The sequence below is a fragment of the Argiope bruennichi genome, chromosome 9 (genome assembly GCF_947563725.1).
Source record: "Argiope bruennichi chromosome 9, qqArgBrue1.1, whole genome shotgun sequence".
Classification (NCBI taxonomy): domain Eukaryota; kingdom Metazoa; phylum Arthropoda; class Arachnida; order Araneae; family Araneidae; genus Argiope; species Argiope bruennichi.
The window spans coordinates 102,697,134-102,709,493 of NC_079159.1; positions in this window are offsets into that span (position 1 = coordinate 102,697,134).

Genomic DNA, 12,360 nt, shown 5'->3' on the forward strand with positions numbered 1-12,360 from the left:
AGATTTTGATTTACTCTACTACTTTTTTTAAAAATTCTGTCTTTTAAACTCTTAATCTTATAGAAATTTTTTGTTAACTTAAAATAATTATTTAATAGTGCCAAAAAGAACTAAAAGAAAGAAAAAAAATACCTTTCATCGCCAAGTGATTAAATGTAACTAAAATGCAAGGACAAATAGTCAAATGATGTGGTGTAAAAAAAGGATGATATATAGTATAATAATTTATACGAACTCAATTTTTACTTTAAAAATATTACAGACGAAAATATTATAATTCCGAGCAAGTCGGGTATATAAACTAGTATCACAAATTTCTTGAGAAAACTGAAAGAAAAAAAATGTAGGATCAAAGAACCTGCAAATGTGGTTTCGAACTCATTTTCAAAAATAAAAAGAATTTCTTATCAGTCTCGGTTTTACCGTAACTTAATCTACAGTTATGCCCAATGAAATATTTTAATTCAAGATACAAAGTATTAAAACATTCTTATGTAGGTAGAAATGCGAGTGAGACATGCTAGCTGCAGGCGAAGACAGCGCGATAGTTCGCCAAGCGTTGTCGCTCGCGGCCTCCGAATGGTTTTTGCAGCGCATCTCTGAGTAGCGTGTGGAAGAACGCGGTTTTTGTTTTGATTTCCGATGCGGCAACTGGGTTAGGTTGCCACTGGGACTCGCAAAGCTTTTCGACGAGTTGTGGTGTTTCTTGTGTTTCTTTTTTTCTTTTTTTTTTTATTACTTTTTCTTGCTGGCAGCTTGCTCTACCGTCCTAGACCCCTACCAGGAACAAAATAATAATGCGCGCTCTTGAGGAGATTGCATTTTCTTCAATGGAAAAAAAAAGGCAATTCTTTATATCCATTTTTTTTATTGAATTATTTCAATATTAGTGAGATGTACTTGTTTCCTGTGCAAATTAACATTTATTGAAATAAAATATTAAAAATTAGTAGGAAATGAGTTTCAGAAATGTACTGAATATATTTACTCTTAAATTTTTATATATAGCTAGTTAATAAAATCGTTATTATTTAAATAGTTTATTTCTTTATTCGCAAAATTGTTTAAATCACTAATTATATTAAACAATTGCGACCTATTAAGATTTAATTGAAAAAAAGATAATCCTAGTAGTGATGTAGATATGAACGATTAAGCAGCTTAATGAAAAGAGTTGCTTTCATGAGTGAGAATCATTATTTTACTATTTTACTAATATTTATATTTAGTAAAATGAGAATTATTTTTTATTGAAATTAAAGCAATATTGAGTTTTAATTGGAAAAGCCTTTGAGTCATACTTGTTCCGATATCAGTTTCTGAAAACAACAAAACATGAACGGATATGATTTGTATGCATAATAAAAATGACAAATCCAAAGAGAGCACTTTAATTACAAACGTGCCATAAAAAACATTATCTTAGAAACTGTTAATCTTATTCTTCATTCGAGCCACTACAAGTAGAAAGCGTTGTTTAACTTTCCTGATCTTGACTTATTTTTAGTCTAAATCAGTGAAATCATTGTTTTTTCTCTCCTATACAAGTGTGAAAAAGAATGGAAATTCGAGTCAACAAAACATTCAAAAGACATTTGTGCCTCTGCCAGAAAATTTTATTTAAGTTGCTCGTTTCACACACCATTTTGATGTTGTATGTTTTCTATTTTGAAAAGAATAGAATCAATTCGACTCATAATTTGAAGATGAGACGACACCTGACTCGTTGACCTCTACACAAACTTCCGCACCGCACTAACGAGATGTTTCACACGCAGCTGCATATTTAAAATGCACTGCACTTACATGAAAAGAAGGTGGTCTTAATGGAATCTGGTCTTGTTTCCAAAGCCAGTACCCACCACAATGGTCTTTGCTAAAGAGAAAGAGAATGCGTGCAAAATTCTAAATTTCAAACAAATTAGCTATTAATTATTTTTAAAGCAGATTTAGGATGCACGCTACGCCAGCAAAATATTAATAATAATAATTTCATTGTTTTTTTAACTTTATGTGCAAGTCTTATAAATCATCAAATCAACATCAAAAGTCAATTGAACATGATGCATATAATATGTTGTTTTAAAGGAATTAAATAAATGAAATTTAATTAATTAAATACAAAAAGTTGAAAGGAGAGATATTCTGCTGTACTGGCAGAGATATCATATTTCGTGAAGATTTCATTATGCATTTTTTTTAACATTCCTTTCGACATAAAGAAAAAAGAATGCCCAGCGATCAAATTTTGGGCGATCAAATCAAATTTTGGATCTTTTAATAATATGTATTCTATTTTGTCAGAGCTGGCTTTTTTGTTTGCTTATTTGTTTATTTACAATCCAACGCAGCCACGAAAGACTTTTTAAAATATTTTTTCTTCCATTATATCATAATGTAAGAAATCACGTATAAGAAGTAACTGGCATAAGAGCACTGGTATTAATGATTCTTTTTTTAAATAATAATGTTTATTTTACTTAAAAAATATATTGATGTTTTTTTAAAAATCATTTTCTATGTTTCTTTTCTATGTTTAATTCTTTTTCGTATGAGAATTTATGGAATCCTATAATTCGAACAAAGTGAGTATACGCAATCTCAATATTTATAAACAACAGCCATTTTTTAAATGAAAGATTTTAAATTTAAAAATGTGTGTCACAATTTTCATGTATTTCTCATAACTTGATATTACAATTAATTATGTTCTGTTCTTTATTATCGAGGGTAACCATACCCTTGCGGCATATTTTTTAAAAAAACCTCCTTTCTATTGAAAAAAAATTAGGAAACTTTCTCTGAATTATTTGAATTAATTTCGAATGAAAACGAGAAATAATGCGAATTTTACAACTTCTAATTTGTAAAAGTGATTCTTTTATACTGCTTTTGTTTACCTAAAGGGGACGACATATTTAGTGAATTAGAAGGGGAAAATGCCACAATAAAGAAGTGGCAAGGGAGTTGATGGAATATATTTTATGAATAAATAAAAGAATAAAAGCGTGTATGAGTGTCAGTAATAGGAATAAAAGGAAAACATGTTAATAAATTGGAAATTCGAATTCGTTGGTTGAAAAAAATGGTAACAATGAAAAATTTATATTTTTCGAAAGTCTTGTGAAGAAAACAGGTAAATATAAACAGGTTTTCTGCATCAAAAAGAATATGCTTATAATATAAAATTTCCATCTTTTTAAAAAGTGATGAAGCAATAAAATATTTTTAAGATGAATTTCAGAACTGTTTACTTTGCTTATATGTTTACTAAGGGCATACTTTAAAATAATATAAAAGACAAAGTGCTTATTTACCTAATTTTTTTTTGTTTAAAACAAGAAAAAAAAAGTGAATCAAGAAAAGATTCATTTTATTCACTTTCACTTTTTTTCCTCTTGTGATGTATAAAAAGATAAATAATGTGATCGTCAAAGAATTCACGCTCGATATTTTGCTGAATCTCCACATTTTAGGCCTCTCCGAGTAAGAAAAAACATGTTTGGAATAATGTCCGTAAATCTATCTGTTAGCACAAAAACTAAAAAAACACCTTAAGCTAAACAGATGAAATTTAGTACACCAAATTTTGGATTTCTCTTTAATTGAGAACGAAATCTATTTTGTCTATCTTTCTGATTGTCCGAATATAAGTTCACAAAGTAACTACAAAACTAAATTAGCTATATAGATAAAATATGGTACGCAAATGTAATATCCAAAGTGTAATACAAATGTAATAGCCACTATAAAATTTTGAATCACATATATTAAAGGATTGACTGTCTGTCGGTCTTACTTTCATAAGCATGTGAACACGGTAACTCAAAAACACATTAATATGAATTAACATTAGATTTAGTGATTATAATTGTAGCTCTGATCAAATGTTGGTTTCATTCGGCTGGGAAAAAATGCATCTAAAATGCATACTAGGCTTTCTCATACATTTTACTAATCACGTATCAGCGATTAATCGCCAAAGATAGCACGATAACAGGCTCTTTCATAACCATCATTCGCCAGTGCCATACAATTAATAATATTCAAATGTATTTATTAGAGAGCAAGTCGAAGTTTGGACATTGTGCCGAAACCGAGAGCAGCAACAGAAACGATTTTATTAATCAAAAAGTTTTTTTATTAAAGATTTCTTCTTTGACGTTAATTGCGGAAAATCGCTTCATATTTCTTTTCCTTTTTAGGCGCGTGACTTTTAGTTTTGCAAAAGCAGTTCATTGCTGTTGGATTAAGTAATAATTTTAAATATTGTAACGATTCATTCAGATAGAGACTTTCAACCGACAATAAAATGGTTTGTTATCAGAATATATTTAAATATCATATGTCCAGTTAAATAGACTTGAAATAAGTTTGATGTAAGCAGACTTAAGAAATTTTAAATTTGAGGAATTTCTGTTCCTTATATATATAATTATAATCTAATTATAAAAAGTAGAATTGAATTAACTGTTGCAGGAGTTCTTAAAGAAAATGACTACCTCATCCCATTTCAGAATGCCCAGTCTTTAGATATTTAGATTTAGAAGCCAAATATTTTGTTTCAAAATGAAGTAAAAATATTAGTTGAGCATCATCTTCAAGAGTTGTTTTCATCAACTCACGTACAATTTTTAAAAAATTTAAAGCAATTTTAAATAAAATTACAAAATACTTTTATATAACCTAAATCTGCCGATGAATTTAAAAACATGAACTGAAATATTAACGTTACTTATTTTAATTTGAATAAATTCAAGAATACAGCCCTTCTAAACCAAACGAAATTGCAACATTAAAGTACTTTAAAGAACCGGAATAACATTTTCAGGCAGTTGTCTATGGGAAAGTGATTATAGGTAATTGTCCATTTTATAATCCAGCCTTGATATAGGACAATATTTATAGGACATGCAATCGAAATTTTGTCTCGTGTGAATCGAAATTATATATGAATGTATTGTTTTTTTAACATTTAATTATAAATTTATAATATATATATATATATATATATATATATATATATATATATATATATATATATATATATATATATATATATATATTACAAAATGTTCATTTGTGGTTTCAATTGGAAATAAAAAATATTAAAAAAGAAATAAATTAAATCTTTTGTGTTTTGAGTCAAAATGAAAAAAAAAATTAAAAATGCCAATTTTCAGTTTGTTATTATTTTGTCTAAATCAAATAAATCCTTAATGTAAACATATACTGTTACAAATACCATTTGGATTGATTAAAATTTTTCAACAATTACTTTACAACGCATAATAAAAATACTAGATACTTTATAAATTGATGGCAAATAATAATTTAAAAGATTAAATTTTTTTTGCAAAACTTTTGTGGAGTTAACATGATTTATTAAACTATGATCAATACCTATGCAGTACACTAATTCTTTGAATTTGACGTTAGAACCCAAATTTAACTTCTTGCAGTGCAATGAAATCGCAAATTCATGATTAAGCCACAAGTTCTTCTCCAAAACTTCATTTAGTTACATTACATTACATTAGTAATAGCCATAGCCACAAGGCTATGGCTATTACGTGACAGTGAAATGTCAGTCAACTTTTCATTTTTAATCAAATTGAATTCGTGACAGGCAGTTGAGACCCGCAGAAAAGAATGCCATCCATATTACTGGTACCAATCTATAGTACAATGCAATTCAACCTGAGAATACTTAAAAACTATTTGAGCTATGGCATTGCTTGTAAATTAATGCAGTTCGTGATTATGGATATCTTAGAACGATAGAAATAGTTAAGGAAATATTAAATTCAGACAGAAGAACCACTAAAAAATACATATAAAAAATGTATTTCTGGTCGAATGCATCGATTACTTTGCTTGTAAATCGATTGCTTGTAAATGAATAGAATTCTGACTGTTGATTTCTTACAACGATAGAAATAGCTAAGGGAATATTAAATTCAGACAGAAGAACAACTAAAAAATACATATAAAAAATGTATTTCTGGTCGAATGCATCGATTACTTTGCTTGTAAATCGATTGCTTGTAAATGAATAGAATTCTGCTTGTTGATTTCTTAGAACGATAGAAATAGTTAAGGAAATATTAAATTCAGACAGAAGAACAACTAAAAAATACATATAAAAATGTATTTCTGGTCGAATGCATCGATTACTTTGCTTGTAAATCGATTGCTTGTAAATGAATAGAATTCTGCTTGTTGATTTCTTAGAACGATAGAAATAGTTAAGGAAATATTAAATTCAGACAGAAGAACAACTAAAAAATACATATAAAAAATGTATTTCTGGTCGAATGCATCGATTACTTTGCTTATAAATCGATTGCTTGTAAATGAATAGAATTCTGACTGTGGATGTCTTAGAACGATATAAATAGCTAAGGGAATATTAAATTCAGACCAAACAACAACACAAAAGCACAAACATAATATAGAAAATGTATTTCTGGTCAAATGTATCGATTACTTTGTTTGTATATGAATTGCTTGTAAATCGATTGCTTGTAAATGAATATAATTCATGATTGTGGATTTCTTAGAACGATAGAAACAGATAAGGAAATATTAAATTCAGACAAAACAACAACAGAAAAGCACAAATATCGTATACAAAATGTATTTCTGGTCAAATGCATCGATTACTTTGCTTGTAAATCGATTGCTTGTAAATGAATAGAATTCTGACTGTGGATTTCTTAGAACGATAGAAATAGCTAAGGGAATATTAAATTCAGACAAAACAACAATAGAAAAGCACAAATATAATATAGAAAATGTATTTCTGGTCGAATACATCGATTACTTTGCTTGTAAACCGATTGATTGTAAATGAATATAATTCATGATTGCGGATTTCTTAGAACGATAGAAATAGATAAGGAAAAATTAAATTCAGACAAAGCAACAACAGAAAAGCACAAATATGCATATACAAAATGTATTTCTGGTCAAATGCATCGATTACTTTGTAAATGAATATAATTCGTGATTGTTGATTTCTTAGAACGATAGAAATAGATAAGGAAAAATTAAATTCAGACAAAGCAACAACAGAAAAGCACAAATATGCATACACAAAATGTATTTCTGGTCAAATGCATCGATTACTTTGTAAATGAATTTCTTGTAAATGAATATAATTCGTGATTGTTGATTTCTTAGAACGATAGAAATAGATAAGGAAAAATTAAATTCAGACAAAGCAACAACAGAAAAGCACAAATATGCATATACAAAATGTATTTCTGGTCAAATGCATCGATTACTTTGTAAATGAATATAATTCGTGATTGTTGATTTCTTAGAACGATAGAAATAGATAAGGAAAAATTAAATTCAGACAAAGCAACAACAGAAAAGCACAAATATGCATATACAAAATGTATTTCTGGTCAAATGCATCGATTACTTTGTAAATGAATTTCTTGTAAATGAATATAATTCGTGATTGTTGATTTCTTAGAACGATAGAAATAGCTAAGGAAATATTAAATTCAGACAAAACAACAACAAAAAAAAAACCTCAAATATACATATACAAAATGTATTTCCGGTCAAATGCATCGAATATTTTTAAATACATGGGGATCCATATCGGGATTATTTATTTGGGCGTAATTATACATGTCTCCTACTGTCAAACTCAGCTGTTCTTTGACAAGCTCAAGCTATGGCATTGCAGACACGATAATTCCTACACGAAATCCGACTTTCTGTTAACGATGTGAGGAATGTTCCTCTCGGCCAGCCCCAGACCGTGGGGCACTGGAGCATTCCTCCAAGTGAACTTAGCTGCCCACAACTGGCAAGTGAACAGTAGCGGCGAAGAAAAAATAACAACAACCCAGTGACCAAATGTGGCATGAACTGTGAAGTGCGCTTCCTGGTCGTGGAAGAATACAAACAGGAAGGCAATTACTCGCTCAACGTTTCACCTTTCGCTCGACGTCCACAGGTGAAGGTGGAAGGGCAGTGAATCGGTTAAACTCGACAACTGATAACATCACGCTAGAGGGGGGACTGTTCACAAATTGCTCAGCATTTTCCACGCTGTTGTATTTGTGTGCCATCCCTGTCAGCTGTAAATGGCGAATTTTAAATGTGCTTATAATTTTGTTCCAATTTTATTCTTATTAAGTAAGAGCGGGCACAATATTAAAGGCTTTACTTAATTTTTATACTATTAGAATATGGAAATAAATGATAAAAGAATTTATGAAATTACATTCTTTTGTATTCATTTCCCATGCTGCTGAAATTGTAAAATTTTTATGAGTCTTTTTGCATCGAACTCGCGTTTGGCTCCAAGAATCATAAATTATTTATTTGTTTTTCAATGAAACCGAATTTATTTAGATTTTTGATGTACAATTTGAAACAAAAGTTGTTTGATGCATGTTGCAATTAAAAAACAGACACCCCCCTCCCCCAAAGAGAGAGAGAGAGAAGAGAAAGAAAGAAAACCCTTTAAACAATTCATTCCTTTTGCATATATCAGGTTATTTTAATGTTTACACAACAGAAATTAAAAAGAAATATTAAAATGAAAATTTTTTAATATATTAGATTTTCCAGGAATTTATTTTGTGAGTGTGAAGTTATAAAAAAATTACATATTTTCAGGACAATCTATGTAGAATTAGGAATCTCTACGGAGTTAAAAATTTATATGAGGCAAGAAAAAATATCTTATGCCTTTTAATACTTTAAAAAATCCGCTGTGTATTAAAAAATTTATTTTAATAATTTTTATTTATTTTATTTTTTTGTGTGTATAAAATTTTGTAATAGATTTTAAATTAACTTTCCGATGAGTTAAAACGATGGTATGGCACCATCTGTCGGTAATGAAAGAATTTAATTGATTGCAAAATTTGTAACGAACATATAAACAAATAAAAAAATTAGAAAACGAGATGATGTTGCGTTGTCATTTAGTTCTGAGCTATCTTTTAAGCTTCAAGGCTTTAGCTCGACGGTTAGTTTATTTAAAATCGATTGCAAAATTTGCAACGAACGGACAAACAGACAGAGCAGAAAGCGAGTTAAAAAACATATTAATAATAAATAGAATTGCTACAACAGTAATTACGTAAATATATGTGTTTTCCCTCTCCCCTTTCTTAATATATAATGTGCTTGAAATTTCATTTCGAACGAAATGAATGATTCCGAATGAAATGAAAATGCATTGATGGCACTCGGAAAGAAAAAGAATTTTTAATTTTAAGATTTAAATGCTAACTAAAGGTTTTGGCGATATTTTTTATTATATATACCTTTCATGATAGGAATGTTGTATTTTTAACCACCACCTATACAGAAAGAATACCTTAAAATCTTCTCTGTCTATAGCTTTTATATTTCAGACCCCAAAAGACTATAAAGGAACCAAATGCCAGGAAATGATGTATGTGAACTTCAGGCAGCATTATTAAAAGAATCAAAGAGTAATGATTTCGGAAAACGATAGCTAACAATATTTGCAAACTTAATTTGGTAATAAAAAAAATAGAAAAATTGAATAGAGAAATTTCCATGCTTTTTACAGACTTTTTTTTATTACTGAGGCTATCTCTCAGCTCGCATTAGTGTTATACAATTAATTAATACTCATTTACATCATTGCTGTAAGTCAGAGAATAAATTTTTAGGAAGTTTAGATAGAAAAAAAAATCGACTGTTACTAATTTTAGGGTATGACCTTGTGACCCTGCGAATTTTATGGTTTTGTACTTGCTTTAAAAGCATGGATATTACAATAAAGATACCTGTCAGGAAGTTTTGAATATACACCATCCTATTATATCCACTATTAGAGGATAATTATATAGTATTTAAATCAATAATTATATAATATTTAAATCAAATATGTTTTATATGTACAGATCATATACTACAGTCTCAGCTCAATAGCTAATTTCTAAATCGTTAGTGTTTGGCATATGCATATAAAAGTAAAAAAAATGGTCTAAATGAAGTACGGAATTATATTTCATGCAATTTGAGTCAATAAATGTTCGGATGAATTACAAATTTTAAATATTAACGGTAAACATTCAATTAAAAATTTAAATAAAAAATTAAAATTAAAATATTTAATTGAAAATTTCTGATACCATTTATTCTGATCATTCAGCTGATCAAAAAAGATTGCTAGTATATAATAAGCACCTTAAATGAACATTACATTATAACCATTGTGACCATTAATACATTATTATATCATTAGATTTCTACATTTCTAAATCATTAGTATTCAGTATATGCATTTAAAAGGAAAAAAATTGGTCTTAATGATGTAAATAATTATTTTTTTTATGCAATTTGAGTTCTGATAAACTACGAATTTTCATACTTTATAGTAAATATTCAGTTAAAAATTTAAATAAAAAATTAAAAATGTTTGCGACCATTTATTTTTAATTCATAAGTTGCGAATACATAATTAATACCTTAAATGAACATGTCAATACGTTATATCTTTAAAAAATAAATAGTGCAAGAATCATTATAATGCAATTTAACAATTCTTAATGTCGACAGATAAGGATTTTATATAAGCACTGTACATCGAGTTTTAATAGGCGAACTGCATAAAGAAGTTACAACTTTAAATTATTGGATGTTATTATCCAGCTTTCTTCTTATCACTTTTTTATTTTCTAAAACATTCTCTCTATTCGGTCATCTTTTCAATAAATGTGCTATTCTTTCTACTTTAAGAAAGTTTACCGTGTCGCAACGCCCAGATAGAGAGGGAGAGAGAAAAAAAGAAAGAAACCCGAAAATGAAATAACAAAAGACACGCACACAATTGCCCTGCTATCAAGTTCATGATGATGAAGCGAAGTTCTCCAGAGGTTAAGGTGAAGGAAAACTGGATGCGGAGCACTTCCTGCCTGCCCACTGGAGCACAGCCGGATCCCACACACACACCACTTAATTCCTGCTGCAGTAGTTCAGTAAGTTCGAGAATGGGCAAGCGCCACTTTTACTTGGAAAGAGAAGCGGGTTTCGAATTTTATTTTTGTTTTCCCTGGTCGGGGGCAGCGGAACTGAATGGAAATATCGGTTATGGATGTTGAGGCTACTTTATGGGAATCCATTGTCTTACCGTGTGAGTCACTTTTTCAGCAACAGGTGACCTGTCCATGCCAAAAGTAAAACCGTGAAAGCGCGCTTTTGTTGGGTCGTGGCTGACCTAGGTAGTTGCATTCCGGATGTTTTTTTCATTCTGATTCATCATACAAGTGGGAATTGCGTAATTCGTTGGTCTAGCTGTCTGTTATCTCATGGATTGGCAGACTTTTGTGGTGGATGAATTTAGTTTAGTTATAATAATGTCACATTTTGAGGCAACGAGAGAGTTATTTTTGGAATGATTGCCATCATCTTCTCCCGATGTTTGATTATGACGATGGCACAGAGCTGACATTCCTTTTCCTAGCTTCCCTGACACATCGATAGGAGGAATTTCGGACTTCCAGTATCAAATTTGATGAAAGTCAAGCCTGCTTGTCTGATTTTTTGGGTAATCGGTCTCGAATTTGGAATGCTTCAGTCAAACAGCAGAAATCATATTATCAAGGCATGGCGACCTTTGTAGTGGAGGATTCGAACTTGCCAGTCGTATTAATTATTAACCTTTTCACTCCACAGACTTCTTCTAGGTATTAAAGGAGATGGTGCATCAAACAGGAGTTTCTTAATTTTGATATTTAAAATATAATAATTATTCTCCAGGTTGAAAGAAATTGCAAATTCATTTACTGGTTTTTTTAAAAAGATTTATTATTTTAACATTTTTAAAGTGATGGCTTACTTTGTGATAGACCCTACATTTTGGTTATTGAAGATATATTTTTCATTTTTAGAATGAACTCTTTTTCAGCCGGTGTACTGGCATAAGGGTAGCGCGTCTTCGCCATGATCTGGGCGTCCTGGGTTCGAGTCCCAGTTCGGGCATGATTTTTCTTCATCGATTCTCTCTGTGAGATGTGCGAATGTGCCCCCTGCAAAAAGGGGCTGTGCAAGCGAATGTGATGCGTGAGTAGCAAAATCGTTCTCATGGCCCTAGTTTGCGCTACTAAAACAAGAGAAGTAGCCTGTCGGCTTAAAATCGCTGACTTCGTTCAGCAAGCTTGTCCGTGGCAAGTGCCATTAGAAACAACAACTTTTTTTCAAATCATGAAAAGTTTATAATTTTCATTGCAAATCTCTTCGCCAGTTTCATAGATATTTCCATGAAACTTTTCTCGTATTTTTATTATCTTACTACAAACATTTTTCTAACTGAATTTTTTATCCAATCTAACCAAAATTTTTTACTTACTT